General features: G+C 43.5%; 1 long non-coding RNA gene across 1 annotated transcript in view; it reads right to left on the minus strand.

Moving 5' to 3' along the window:
- Positions 1-13,494, minus strand: part of LOC126249552 (uncharacterized) — a 447,450-nt gene extending 433,956 nt beyond the window's left edge. The window contains exon 1 of the long non-coding RNA XR_007545611.1: positions 13,445-13,494. This is a non-coding gene — a long non-coding RNA (uncharacterized LOC126249552). The remainder of the gene's footprint in view (positions 1-13,444) is intronic.
- Positions 13,495-16,347: the final 2,853 nt, after the last annotated feature.

Raw genomic sequence — 16,347 nt, forward strand, 5'->3', positions numbered from 1 at the left:
TCTCTTGCTGAGAATCTACTGATTGCAATAAGGTTAACTAATGAAACTGTATGACTGAAGTTAAAAATGTCTCTAGAAAAAGTTTATTTTCAGTAGGGACATCTACTGAAATGTACACTGGAATGTAGTCGAATTAAGTCGGGTGATGCTGAGGGAATTAGATTAGGAAATGAGACACTTAAAGTAGTAAAGGAGTTTTGCTATTTGCGGAGCAAAATAACTGATGATGTTCGAAGTAGAGAGGATATAAAATGTAGACCGGCAATGGCAAGGAAAGCGTTTCTGAAGAAGATAAATTTGTTAACATCGAGTATAGATTTAAATGTCAGGAAGTCGTTTCTTAAAGTATTTGTATGGAGTGTAGCCATGTATGGAAGTGAAACGTGGACGATAAATAGTTTGGACAAGAAGAGAATAGAAGCTTTCGAAATGTTGTGCTACAGAAGAATGCTGAAGATTAGATGGGTAGATCACATAACTAATGAGAAGGAATTGAATATAATTGGGGAGAAGAGGAGCTTGTGGCACAATTTGACTAGAAGAAGGAATCGGTTGGTAGGACATGTTCTGAGATATCGAGGGATCACCAATTTAGTATTGGAGGGCAGCGTGGGGCGTAAAAATCGTAGAGGGAGACCAAGAGATGAATACACTAAGCAGATTCAGAAGGATGTAGGCTGCAGTAGGTACTGGGAGATGAAGAAGCTTGCACAGGATAGAGTAGCATGGAGAGCTGCATCAAACCAGTCTCAGGACTGAAGACCACAACAACAACAGGGACACCTAATACAGTACTTTATTCAGTATGTTACATATATAAATAATGATTCCAAATTAACAAAGCTAGAATAGTATTTTGGTTTTTAACTATTATGGAGAGTATATTTTATACTCAGTCTCATATAACAGAAATATAAACATCATTAATTGTACACTCCTGGAAATGGAAAAAAGAACACATTGACACCGGTGTGTCAGACCCACCATACTTGCTCCGGACACTGCGAGAGGGCTGTACAAGCAATGATCACACGCACGGCACAGCGGACACACCAGGAACCGCGGTGTTGGCCGTCGAATGGCGCTAGCTGCGCAGCATTTGTGCACCGCCGCCGTCAGTGTCAGCCAGTTTGCCGTGGCATACGGAGCTCCATCGCAGTCTTTAACACTGGTAGCATGCCGCGACAGCGTGGACGTGAACCGTGTGTGCAGTTGACGGACTTTGAGCGAGGGCGTATAGTGGGCATGCGGGAGGCCGGGTGGACGTACCGCCGAATTGCTCAACACGTGGGGCGTGAGGTCTCCACACTACATCGATGTTGTCGCCAGTGGTCGGCGGAAGGTGCACGTGCCCATCGACCTGGGACCGGACCGCAGCGACGCACGGATGCACGCCAAGACCGTAGGATCCTAGGCAGTGCCGTAGGGGACCGCACCGCCACTTCCCAGCAAATTAGGGACACTGTTGCTCCTGGGGTATCGGCGAGGACCATTCGCAACCGTCTCCATGAAGCTGGGCTACGGTCCCGCACACCGTTAGGCCGTCTTCCGCTCACGCCCCAACATCGTGCAGCCCGCCTCCAGTGGTGTCGCGACAGCCGTGAATGGAGGGACGAATGGACACGTGTCGTCTTCAGCGATGAGAGTCGCTTCTGCCTTGGTGCCAATGATGGTCGTATGCGTGTTTGGCGCCGTGCAGGTGAGTGCCACAATCAGGACTGCATACGACCGAGGCACACAGGGCCAACACCCGGCATCATGGTGTGGGGAGCGATCTCCTACACTGGCCGTACACCACTGGTGATCGTCGAGGGCACGCTGAATAGTGCACGGTACATCCAAACCGTCATCGAACCCATCGTTCTACCATTCCTAGACCGGCAAGGGAACTTGCTGTTCCAACAGGACAATGCACGTCCGCATGTATCCCGTGCCACCCAACGTGCTCTAGAAGGTGTAAGTCAACTACCCTGGCCAGCAAGATCTCCGGATCTGTCCCCCATTGAGCATGTTTGGGACTGGATGAAGCGTCGTCTCACGCGGTCTGCACGTCCAGCACGAACGCTGGTCCAACTGAGGCGCCACGTGGAAATGGCATGGCAAGCCGTTCCACAGGACTACATCCAGCATCTCTACGATCGTCTCCATGGGAGAATAGCAGCCTGCATTGCTGCGAAAGGTGGATATACACTGTACTAGTGCCGACATTGTGCATGCTCTGTTGCCTGTGTCTATGTGCCTATGGTTCTGTCAGTGTGATCATGTGATGTATCTGACCCCAGGAATGTGTCAATAAAGTTTCCCCTTCCTGGGACAATGAATTCACGGTGTTCTTATTTCAATTTCCAGGAGTGTATATTGAAACTCAGAACATACACATTTTCAAGCAACAAATCGCTTTTACCATCTATCTTGCCTGATGAAGAGAGATCTCTCTTAATTCTGAAAATTCAGTACGACCGTAACTCTCTGTGGTAGTGGCCGTCAAACTTTCTTGCTCAAGAGCTAAAAGTTGGGCAACACCTCGAGCTGCATACGCATCGAACTTATTATTAATCGTTAACCTATATAAATTAGTATGTTATAAGCCCCCAAAAGACTATGGTAAGGGCACGATAATCCGGCCGCCGTCCTACAAATACTAGTCGTTAAAAGTCGACGCCAGTCGAAACAATATCAGTTGTTCTCTGTTTCGCATTGTTGCCACCCTCAGTGACCCCTAAATTATGGCACTATAAGTGTCTGACAAAATTTTGTTGTACTGCATGACTGAGCGAATGATTAATTGATTAATAACAGTAACTGCACTTATATTTAATGCATTATACAAAATGAGATTCGATCACAAAGGTTTTGTAAATGACTTAAATCTAACTTTTCTATATATATACACCTGCCAGGGTAGCCGAAAGTACTAATGCATTGCTTCCTGGACTCGGGTAGGTGCGCCGGCCCCAGATCGAATCCACCTGGCGTATTAACGCCGAGGGCCAGTCTGGATGTGGCTTTTAGGCGATTTTCCACATCCCACTAGGTGAATACCGGACTGATCCCCACGTTCCTCTTCATTTGAAAAACGTTCGCGCTATTCCATGGCTTATTCTATCCCGGGGGGGGGGGGGGGGGGGGGGTTCAGGGTGGCGGCAGGAAGGGCATCCGGTCACGCTCTACAACTACCACTGCCACTTCAATAGTAACACGGCCGACCCCGCGTGACGCGGGACAATGACCCCTAGAAAGGAATATATATATATATATATATATATATATATATATATATATATATATATATATATATATGTGTGTGTGTGTGTGTGTGTGTGTGTGTGTGTGTGTGTGTGTGTGTGTGTGTGTGTGTGTGTGTGTGTTAGCAATGACTGCCTTGATAATTTCAATGCGAATGCGCAACAGGGTCCGAACCTTTTGTGGAAGTAGAGGACTCGTAGTAAGCAAGTATGTGAATGGACGTTGGACGTTACTAGTATTTGATACGTTGATAATTCAGGTATTAGTTTTCTTAACAATGAACGATGGTACCTGATGGTACCTGAAAGAAGTCCGAATATTTTGGTCCCTAAAAATATTTCAAATTGCGATAATCTGCTGCAGGTTACAGTTCCAAATTCGAGGTATTATATGGCATTTTTCATTTTGGCATACTAGGCAGCCGTTTGGCAATGCCATCGCAACATATTTTATTAAAATAGAGACTCAGCAATAAGAGAACGAGCAATGTAGAATCTAAGAAACAGGTGTGTCTCTCCCTTCTTTTTCAATAAAGGAAAATGGGAAATGGGGGCATCTGAGTTGTGCACTTGAAAACAAGTGAAATGCATTTGCGTTTATTCTGCAGGTATCGAATGCAAATTGTTAATATTTCCGAAAGATGCTCTGCATGCAGTATAGTGTAGCTTTTATCGTCGCCAGCTAAAGAAGAGTATATTCCAGAATGAGATTTTCACTCTGCAGCGGATTGTGCGCTGATATGAAACCCTGGCAGATTAAAACTGTGTGCCGGACCGAGACTCTAACTCGGGACCTTTGCCTTTCGCGAAAGGCGAGTTCGAATCTCGGTCCGGCACACAGTTTTAATCTGCCAGGAAGTTTCAGGATTATATTCCTTGATACGAAAGCGATGTTGGGGATGGTCGCAAGTGAGACATACGTGCAGTCGACAGCAACATGTATTGCAAGAGTAATTATCCTTGACAACACGGCAATTTGATCTTGTCGTTTTGACATAACGTAGTCATAATGTTGTTCTCGGATGGGGACGACTAGCAGGCATTACAAGCAGTCATAGACAGTGGGAGATCAGAGTCCCAGATCGATGAAGTCGTTCCAAGAAGCATACAAACAAATATTGCTCTGGTCAGTTGTTTGCCATTGAAGACTTTGTTATACCGCCGTCATCGACGTGACAAGTTCCAGTCGTCCGTCTGGGTTCTCAGTTAAATTGCGAAGCTCTTGTCGAGTGCAGAAAGCTACTCAGTCCAGCAACACAAGTCTACATGGAAGCAACGATCATAAGCTTTGCAAGTGGTGAAGGAGAATTTTAAATCACTAATTGTCATGAGCAGCACGATAAGCCGGCCGCCGTCCTACAAATACTAGTCGTTTTTTGTTCTTTGCGTCTGCTCGGGGCCGACTTCGCAAGACACCCGGTTCAGTTGGTCGTTGATCCATTAACTCCGTTTTTTTATTGCAGAGAGCAGTTAACCCTCTGACCGAACACGCTGAGTTACCGTGCCGGCGTACCAACTGAGCTATCCTTATAGGTATGTGTGGAGGAACAGCTGAACCAGTCCAAGATGAACAGCTTAGTGCATTGACGAAGAACTGAGCTCATCTAACACTACAGACGATGCAGTGGAGGAAACTACTACCAAACTGTCAACAGAACGTCGTCTTTGCGCGTTGGTCAACAGCATGTACGAATTTTACAAGATGCATTACATTGTTCTGTGATAATAATATTTATTCTGCTACCGGCTTCGGTCTTGAACCATCTTCAACCACAGCTGCCGTTGAATATGGTTTAATACCGAAACCGATATTATTATCACAGACAGCACAATGTAATACATTTTGTAAAACTGGCAATAGTATATGGCCTGATCGAGGAATAACGTCGACAAGTGATAGCTATTCTATACCAGTTTTTGTATGCTTTCAAATCTAGAGCAGAGAACAGATAGATCAAGAGGCCCATGGTATAACATGCGGAACATCCAACAATTAGCCAGCGTTCGTATAGGGTATTGGCAGCTGCACGACAAATAATCCAGGTGAAACTTCCAGGCAGATTAAAACTGTGTGCCGGACCGAGACTCGAACTCGGGACCTTTGCCTTTCGCGGGCAAGTGCTCTACCAACTTTTTTTTTTTTTATAATCTCATTTTGTTCGTTTTTGTTCTTTGCGTCTGCTCGGGGCCGACTTCGCAAGACACCCGGTTCAGTTGGTCGTTGATCCATTAACTCCGTTTTTTTATTGCAGAGAGCAGTTAACCCTCTGACCGAACACGCTGAGTTACCGTGCCGGCGTAGCAACTGAGCTACCCAAGCACGACTCACGCCCCGGCCTCACAGCTTTACTTCCGCCAGTACCTCGTCTCCTACCTTCCAAACTTGTGGCTAAGCCATTTCTCCGCAATATCCTTTCTTTCAGGAGTGCTAGTTCTGCAAGGTTCGCAGGAGAGCTTCTATAAAGTTTGGAAGGTAGGAGACAAGGTAATGGCGGAAGTACAGCTGTGAGGACGTGGCGTGAGTCGTGCTTGGGTAGCTCAGTTGGTAGAGCACTTGCACGCGAAAGGCAAAGGTCCCGAGTTCGGGTCTCGGTCCGGCACACAGTTTTAATCTTCCAGGAAGTTTCATATCAGCGCACACTCCGCTGCAGAATGAAAATCTCATTCTGAATCCAGGTGAAAGTGAAGAAGATGTTGTAATCTTCAACTTTTGTAGTCCTGTCTTCCTCAGTTGCGTGTAATATTACGGTATATTGATAATTTTTATTTATGGACCGTCTGACAGCAACTGAATAAAACACACACACATACACGGGACAGAAAACAAAAATAAATAAATAAATAAAATAAAATAAAATTAATACCACACCAAAAAACACTCATACTCACACACACACACACACACACACACACACACACACACACACATACACAAACGCACACACAAATGCGTACACGAACAGACCACAGATACTTCAAAAGTTACACTCATAAGTTTGGCAGTAATATTCGATCTTTGGCAAAAACATTTGACAGTCGGCAACAGAAACCAAAACATTGCATTGAAACAAGCGTTCAGTGCATAGTGCTGTGGAATGTGGAAAAAACAGCAAATTGGCGTTCATAGGAAGAAGAACAACACCAAAAATGCAACAGGAGCGTAATATGTAAGAAACTGTCTACGCAACCTGTAAGTACAGTTCAAAACATTACTACTTAATAGGAAATACCAACCACCAGAACTGTTTATAACCTATAGGCACAGTTACAAAAATGTAAATAAAATAGCTAACACATGTACATATTCCAGGCCACTGATGATGCCTTGCAGAAAATAAAGGCGAAACGCGTATGGCACTAAAATTGTGTTTTATTCAGTTGCTGTCAGACGGTCCATAAATAAAAATTATCAAGATGTTGTAAGATGACATCATTGAACATTCAGAGAATCCTTGGTCCTCTCGTGTGGTCCTTGTCGCGAAGAAGTACAACACATGGCGTTTTGTGTCGACTACCGACGATTGAACAAAATAAATAAAAAAGATATCTATTCGTTGATGGTCACTGATGACGTCCTACATTAGTTGAAAGCGGTCAAATACTTCTTGACTCTGGACATGCAGACAGACTACCGGCAAGTCGAGGTGAGGAGACTAACCAGGAGAAGACTGCCTTCATAGCTCTTGAGGGCCTCTATGAGTTCAAAGCTAAGCCGTTTGAATTACGTAACACTCCAGCCAGCTTGGAGTGTATAATTAACAACCGACTTCGACACATTAAACGAGCGATGTGTTATTGCTACCTGAATGATTCTGGCGTTTCTTCAAGGACAGTTGAAGAACATATAAGCTGCCTGACAATCGTTTTGAAGTGTTTTCAGCCTACAGGTCTCCACCTGAATTCAAAAAAGTGCCTCTTTCTCAATAAAGAAATAAAAAGCCTCGTTAATGGCGAGGGAGACCGTCATGATCCAGATAAAACAAGGGTAGTCACAGATTTTCAGACTTTTTAGCACATTTACAATTGAGGAGTTTCGTCAGAGTGTGCTTGTAGTATCAGCGATTAACAAGGCACTTTCCTTGGAAAAGCTATTGCGAGAAACACCAAATTTTCGTGGATCGACGTGCAAAAGTGATCTTTCCTTGCGCTCTAGGTGGCGTTAACATCTGCCCCAGTCCTAGTATCGTATAACGAGAATGCCGAGACAGAGCTTCACACAAACGTTAGTGGTTATGGGGTAGGTGCAATTCTTGTGCAGATTCCGCAACATAATAAAATTATAAACAGCCGACCAGTTGCAATGGATAAAGAAATCTTTACCTAGGTTTCAACAAATTTAAATTTGTCTTCTTCAGAAGGTGGCCTAAGGACAATGAACATCATAGCTTACATTAAAAGGTATGAAACTTAAGACAAGAATAGATTTTAACACATATTAGAGAGCTCTTGTATAACAAAAATATGAGAAGGACGCCTGGTACTTACAATTTTACATTAGTATGGACTGATGTATGATCGCCGTTTTTACAAATGTCTGCATAGATCCATTTGTCCAAATTAAAATATAGCCCTAAAAATAGGGTTTGTCATGTAAATATAAATTAGTACATGGATGTTGCAGAGCTCACAAGCGACTGAGTGTAATCGGCCAGCGTAGTTACTCTGCGGCCAGGGCAGGTGGCGCTCATGGCGCGAACCATGTGCCGATTGGCGTATAAAAGCAACGTGTAAATTATCAGTATTAATAGCGTCCTTAGATAAAGTAACAATAAAAAGAAAAAAAGCGTTTAACACTCCCGTTATATCAGTATGGGAGCCTTAGTATCATTAATGTAGTTATACATCAAAAAGGCAGGTGGCGCTTACGCCGAGAGGTACGTACAGTGCCATATACAGCCAGAATATAAAAATTACATTACAATATTACTGAAGCACACACACCGTATATATGTCAGAACTTTAAAATTAACAATAATCGCTCTTAAGACAGAATTACGAACCCTGGTCCACAATCCAGTTAATACACATTCTCAGGGAGCCGACGTTTTAGAGCCAGACAAAATCACATAAGGGCCGATATAGTGGCAGCCATACTCTGAAACTAATAAAGAGTGCCTTGCAATTGTTTGGGCCATCAACAAATCCCGACAGTGTTTATTTGGCAAAACATTCGCTGTTGTGATGACTACCATTCTGTATGCTGGGTGAATTACCCGAAGGACAAGCTTTGTCGACTGGCGGGATGGACACTGAGGCTTCAGTATTCTAAGGTTCCTTGTAGAATATATAATTTTGAAGCATAAATCAGTCTGCACGATAATCTCTGCTCTTGGAAAAGATATTCAGTCGAGACTAGTATCAGAGGCAATTTCATGTAGCGACATCATCCACAGAGTGGGAACTGCCTGTCGCCCTCACTTAATGGCCTCACAGAAAACTTTAATAAGACATTGGAAAGTGTGGTCTCGAGGATTGTTGATGTCTACCAGAGAGAATGGGATCCAATACTGCCTGTCGTGACATTGCATGTACACTACTGGCCATTAAAATTGCTACACCACGAAGATGACGTGCTACAGACGCGAAATTTAACCGACAGGAAGAAGATGCCGTGATACGTAAATAATTAGCTTTTCAGAGCATTCACACAAGGTTGGCGCCGGTGGCGACACCTACAACGTGTTCGCATGACGAAAGTTTCCAACCGATTCCTCGTACACAAACAAGAGTTGACCGGCGTTGCCTGGTGAAACGTTGTTGTGATGCCTCGTTTAAGGAGGAGAAATGCGTACCATCACGTTTCCGAGTTTGATAAAGGTCGCATTGTAGCCTATCACGATCGCGGTTTATCGTATCGCGACATTGCTGCTCGCGTTGGTCGAGATCCAATGACTGTTAGCAGAATATGGAATCGATGGGTTCAGGAGGGTAATACGGAACGCCGTGCTGGATCCCAACGGCCTCGTATCACTTGCAGTCGAAATGACAGACATCTTATCCGCATGGCTCTAACGGATCTTGCAGCCACGTCTCGAACCCTGAGTCAACAGATGGGGACGTTTGCAAGACAACAACCATCTGCACTAACAGTTCGACGACGTTTGCAGTAGCACGGACTATCAGCTCGGAGACCATGGCTGCCGTTACCCTTGACGCTGCATCACGGACAGGAGCGCCTGCGATGGTGTACTCAACGACGAACCTGGGTGCACGAATGGCAAAACGTCATTTTTTCGGATGAATCCAGGTTCTGTTTACAGCATCATGATGGTCGCATCCGTGTTTCACGACATCGCGGTGAACGCACATTAGAAGCGTGTATTAGTCATCTCCATCCTGGTGTGTCATCCGGCGTGATGATATGGGGTGCCATTGGTTACACGTCTCGGTCACCTCTTGTTCGCATTGACGGCACTTTGAACAGTGGACGTTACATTTCAGATGTGTTACGACCCGTGGCTCTACCCTCCATTCGATCCCTGCGAAACCTTACATTTCAGCAGGATAATGCACGACAGCACGTTGCAGGTCCTGTACGGGCCTTACTGGATACAGAAAATGTTCGGCTGCTGCCATGGCCAACACATTCTCCAAATCTCTCACCAATTGAAATCGTCTGGTCAATGGTGGCCGAGCAACTGGCTCGTCAAAATACGCCAGTCACTACTTTTGATGAACTGTGGTATCGAGTTGAAGCTGCATGGGCAGATGTACCTGTACACGCCATCCAAGCTCTGTTTGACTCAATGCTCAGGCGTATCAAGACCGTTAATACGGCCAGAGGTGGTTGTTCTGGGTACTGATTTCTCAGGATCTATGCACCCAAATTGCGTGAAAATGTAATCACATGTCAGTTCCAGTATAATATATTTGTCCAATGAATACCCGTTTATCACTTGCATTTCTTCTAGGTGTAGCAATTTTAATGGCCAGTAGTCTATATCTAGTATTCTGTAGGCTTCTGTAACAGCGGGTGCTGTTTCTTCACGACAGGAAGCTATATTTCGAGTTGTGCTGTATGCAATGTCATGTATCGGTTGGCGTCCCCAGTGGGCGTACTTCGGATCGTCAGTTCAAACCCTATCGCCAGCGAATAGAAGTTATTTAGTATTTATCATTTTTGAAACGTTCAGAATGTCTTAAGTTCGCAAAGATTGCGTATTCTAGTATATTCGACCTTTGTATAAATAACAGCACTCTCCGCCAAAAAAGGCAGTTCTGTTCCATCCATATGTTGGTGACTAATAAACGTGCTTTCAGTGTTAAGCATTGTAGATCATTGACGACCTTGTTTTTGAATTTGGACTTGATTGTGTTCACGGCGTGCCAATTTGCCTGTGAATTGTAGGCAAAAATTTTAGTATACTTTTGAACGGGATCTCTGCACTAACGATGAAGAGCGCTTACAGGCAAACCTTACGCCGTAGCATATTAACGTGAGTTTTGAGGGAATGAATACTGGCGACCAAAATTATTTCGTTCGTATCTGAATGCTCACTACATATATATTCTTGCTGTATGCACCCTAACTGTGAAAGTAGCCGAATTATAAAACGTGCGCATCGAGATTAAAATTAGCTAAATCTAATTCACTAAGCTGCCACCGTCAATGACGAGTAACAAAATGTAGGGAATCAGTGTGATTATCGAAGTGTAAACAGTTCGTTTGGGTCGCCAGGTGATTAAGCTAAACAAAAGTTACGGCCAACATAATATGTTAATTTACTGATCGACGATTCGGTACTGAGAAATTATTAAAATTCTTTTAAGTTAGTGATATGTCCGACAAAACGTGATTCCTCGCCTGTAATAAATTGATACTGTATTATGTTTTTAACTTTTTTATCTACCAAGAAAAAATATACAGGGTGAACACGAACTCAGCCGCAAAAAAATTCGGAAACTGTTCAGTGACATTTTCTCAATGTTTTTGTGTAAAAGGACGGTGGCCTCCGGTGGCTCGTTATATATTAATAAGGGGATTATGATTTTGTCGATTTGTTACCCCAGTTACCTTTGTATCTGTGAAAGTATTTTCACAACAGTAAACGGCGTGTAATATGCAGTCACGTAAATATACATGTACTGTGACGTGCTGGTCGTCTCTTCGGGATCAGCTCAGCATACCGTCGCTATGCTGCCCTTCCATTACGTTCAGTGAATCCATACATCAGGTGCACCTCTTGATGAGTAAAGCTATCCGTACTGGTGTGTTTCACGCTTGATGTTCAACAGTGTTGGACGAACAAACCCGAGACACAACTGAGCAGTATCGAGGCAAACAAAAATGTTCAAATGTGTGTGAAATCTTATGGGACTTAACTGCTAAGGTCATCAGTCCCTAAGCTTACACACTACTTAACCTAAATTATCCTAAGGACAAACACACACACCCGTGCCCGAGGGAGGACTCGAACCTCCGCCAGGACCAGCCGCACAGTCCATGACTGCAGCGCTCTAGAGCGCTCGGCTAATCCCGCGCGGCGAAGGCAAACAGTAACGTGGGTGTTACTGTTGTCAACGGTCAGCACCATCACTGCAGAATTTCCAAACATTTACATTCTCGTGCAGATACTTTCAGTCCAATACGGAGACAAGGATTAATGGGGGTAAGAAATGCAATTAAGCAAGGGTGGCTTGCCGATATACCAAAAACGGTCAGAAAATATCGCTCGATGACTTTAGAAATTTTGTCGGTGGAGACTGGATTCACACTGTATCCTTTTAACGTTTATCTTTACTTTTGTAACAGTATTATAAAGACCTCGGGAGGAAAAGTGCAACGGAATGACGCTCGTTTAAAAAGTGATACATTTTACTAGAAGGGTACTGTTTACATGCTAATGGAAGTGAAACAGTGTTTCGATGGCACTTTTGTTCGCTATAGTTGCCACAATTCTCATCTCTTGCGAAAAATTTCTATGCAAACAGCATCGCGTCACCTTACTTACAAGGGAACCTCCCCATCGCACCCCCCTCAGATTTAGTTATAAGTTGGCACAGTGGATAGGCCTTGAAAAACTGAACACAGATCAATCGAGAAAACAGGAAGAAGTTGGGTGCAACTATGAAAAAAATAAGCAAAATATACAAACTGAGTAGTCCATGTGCAACATAGGCAACATCAAGGACAGTGAAAAGTTAGGAGCTCCGTAGTCCCGTGGTTAGCGTGAGCAGCTGCGGAATGTGAGGTCCTTGGTTCAAGTCTTACCTCGAGTCAAAAATTTAATCTTTTATTTTCATCACATCCACAAGAAAACCTAAATGAGGCAAGGTAGAAGAATTTTTTTACCCATTCGCCAAGTGTACAAGTTAGGTGGGTCGACAACATATTACCGTCATGTGACGCACATGCCGTCACCAGTGTCGTATAGAATATATCAGACGTGTTTTCCTGTGGAGGAATCGGCTGACCTATGACCTTGCGATCAAATGTTTTCGGTTCCCATTGGAGAGGCACGTCCTTTCGTCTACTAATCGCACGGTTTTGCGGTGTGTTCGCAAAACACAGACACTAAACTTATTACAGTGAACAGAGACGTCAATGAACGAACGGACTTTGCGAAAATAAAGAAAGTAAAGTTTTCACTCGAGGGAAGACTTGAACCAAGGACCTCTCGTTCCGCAGCTGCTCACGCTAACCACGTGACCACGGCGCTCTTGAGCTAACATTATGCTTGATGTTGCTTGTCTTGCGCATGGACTACTCAGTTTGTATATTTTGCTTATTTTTTTCATAGTTCCATACAACTTCTTCCTGTTTTCTCGATTGATCTGTATTCAGTTTTTCAAGGCCTATCCACTGTGCCAACTTATAACTAAATCTGAGGGGGGTGCGATGGGGAGGTTCCCTTGTTAGGTTTCAATACCGACAAACTGTTCATAGACTCATTACAAAAATCTAATTCTTATAACATCTCGTTAAAGACGCAAAATTATAGCTCTACGAGCGTTATCCGTGTAGGAAAATACTTACCTTATTTCGTACTCTCACTTTCAAAAACTTCGTTTCGATACCTCGAAAGTTGTGCGAAACATTCACGGTATCTACGTTAAGCGAGAAACCAGGCATAATTATACAAAACCAGCTGAAGCAAAATTCAGATCTACAATGCGTCGAGAAATAATTAGGTGACATATTTGTAGTTACATCACGACCAGTAAGAGACGATAAAGCGGAGAGAAAGTTTTGCTCAAACCTGGTGACAGCTCGGCGCGTGTCGCGACTCGCCGATCTGCGCTCGCTACTCGACGCGACTGCCGTGAGGTCATCGTATTATCTCGAGTCTTCTTGTTGCTTCTCCCCGCCACCTAGCGACGCATTCAGACGAGTCGTAGCGTAACCTGAGGTGGCGCGCTTTCGCTCGTGTCCCCCCCCCCCCCCCCCCCCCCCCCGCCAACCAGCCAACCACTGTCCTCGACGACTGTGATGGCGAGCGGCGACAGCAGAGATTCTCCTAATTACCTGTCCGCCGCTCGGCCGTTTCACTCGTTCCGTCGTGTAAATCTGCGCACGGGCAGTACGCCCAGATCACTTCACGACAGCGTGTCAACACGTGGCACAGAGACGCAACGACGAGCGTGTGCATCGATCCGGCAGTTTAGCAGAATGCTTCTGCTGTAATAAAGTCAGCGCTAACTTTCAGAGTTACGAAGGTGTCACTATCGTATTGCCTGCAGCCTTTAAAACAGACTAGGCCTCGCACATCAAGTCACCGCAGTAAATGTTTGCCGTTTTGTCGAGGGCTCAAAGCGGGTAACTGAACGTGCGAGTTCTGTGTAGTGAACGACAAGACGAGAAGCGAACGGCGGCATTTACGAGAGGCACAGACATTTAGAAGCGGGTACAGTAAATTATGGAACACTTATCACTCATGTGAAAGTTTTTACAGGACGGTTTAACCTTAAGCAGACAGACTACTTCATCATCAGCGAAGAGATAATATCAGGGAAGAGATGGCAACAATAATGAAGTAAGCACTTTAGCTTTTATGTTTCTTTTCTTAATACAACGTATTTCAGGTGGAATGCTAAATATTTTAAGTCACAGTGGTTCCCAACAGGTGGTCAGCGGACCCGCAGGGGTCCGCGAGCTATGCAAGAGGGGTCCGCAAGATGCTATTAGAATAAAAAGTATATTAAATATATTTCGCATTTAGCATTTGCTGATGACATGGCACTGATCGCACAAGACATTACCGATGCACAGAAACAGCTAGAATTATTACCAGAGCAGGCAGCAAAAATATAGGATTACAAATTTCATTTGAAAAAACAAAATTTATCACTGACATCAAAGATGCACCTTCTGATCTCAAAATTGGTAATAACTACATCTCTCGAGTAAAAGAATTTAAATATTTAGGTGAATGGATTGCAGAAAATTGTAATGAAAAGAAATCTGTCAGATCAAGAGTCCAGAAAAAGGAGACGGCGTTTCAGTTAACAAAAAACATTTACAACAAAAAGAGTCTCTCGTGGAACTGCAAAAGACGACACTATACAACAGTAATTAAACCCGAAGGTCTCTACGCATCTGAGACATTAAACCTTCAACACAGAACACTAAAAGAGGAATTAGAAGTGAAAGAACGTAAAATGATGAGGAAAATCCTCTGACCAACAACTAAAGATTGTGTGCATTATCCAAAACCCAATGCAGAATTATATAAAATTATCTCCAAAATAACATACACAATGCGCATGAGAAGAATTCAATTCATGGGGCACTTAGAAAGAATGGACTCAAACAGGTTAAAGAAGAAAACTACAAGACCGAACTGGTACAAACAGACGGAAAAAGACCTGAGAGAATTAGGGTCTCCAAATCTACATGATAGAAATGAAATCAGAAAAATCACAAACACACGGGGTTTTGAGGAAGAAGAGAGAAAAACTAACCGACATACGTGGTCTATGCAACGAAAGCTAGCCCATTCGTTGTTTATGAAGGAACACTGGGCAAAAAGGAAGGCCAATAAATGTTGATTACGCGTGGTCCTAAGTGATCCATCCGCGAAGAAGAAGAAGAAGAAGAAGATTTCGCACCATAACAGATTTTTAGTTTTGGCCGCTTCCTGCATGAGCAGAGCTTTAGCGAACGCTAACTTCTGCTTCTAGCGTCTTCCTAGAGCCAACTGACACTAGCACATTCTAGCGCAAAACTAGAATTAGATAGATGCAAATAGTTCTGCTGTATGCCGTTAGACTACGCGCGCTGCCTCTTTGCAACTGACAACTGACAGTCACTTTACACAGAAACTCGCATTTCAGACGACAATCGGCCATTGTTAATTTATTTCCAGTGCTTTCACAGACCGTATTGCTTACATATTCAATATTCTGTATTAAAGCAGTAGTGTTTGTAAAACGTTGTTTTTTGGGGAAGCTACATTTCGCATAGTTAAAAATGGACCGTTGGTTAAAAAGTGGTTCGTTTAAACGAGAAAGGCATACAGATGAAGAGGAAGGTAATGCATTTGTTATACTTAAAACCCAGATTTGAAGACAAAGATTTTGAGCAATAATCAAATATTTAACAGTAACAATGATGGTTAAATTGAAATATTTTTTCAATAATGAATATGTCAATGTTTTTTCTAAGTACCAAAAATAGAAAACGTATAAAAAGACTCTTAATTTGGATTTTTAGGTACTTGATACTGTGATATGACTAGGTGCCAATCATGCTCGATGAGGGGGTCCTCGAGAAAATTTTGTTGGGAACCCCTGTTTTAAGATAATAGAGTGCTGTATAGAGTAATTGGAATAAAACATATAACAGGTGTCCAATTTTTATTGATTACTGAGATATATCTTTCTGACTCTAACCCAAAGAAATACCCACAGAAGGTGTAAATGAAAAAGCAAACGATTTCACTTCAAAGTTGACTATTATAAATTCAATACTCACTCCAAACCCCTTGTGTAAATCTTCTGAAGTCGTCTTTGCGTTCTTTCATGGGGGCAGTACGACCAAATCATTCCTTGCGTTTACTTTTTCTTTGTAGATTTCGCCTTTCAGCATCCCTACAGGCAAAAATATAAAGATGTAAGGTCTGGGGACTTTGGCGCCCAAGGAATGTGGCCATTTGTGGCGATC

This window comes from Schistocerca nitens, chromosome 3 (assembly GCF_023898315.1).
Source record: "Schistocerca nitens isolate TAMUIC-IGC-003100 chromosome 3, iqSchNite1.1, whole genome shotgun sequence".
NCBI classification, from domain to species: Eukaryota; Metazoa; Arthropoda; class Insecta; order Orthoptera; family Acrididae; genus Schistocerca; species Schistocerca nitens.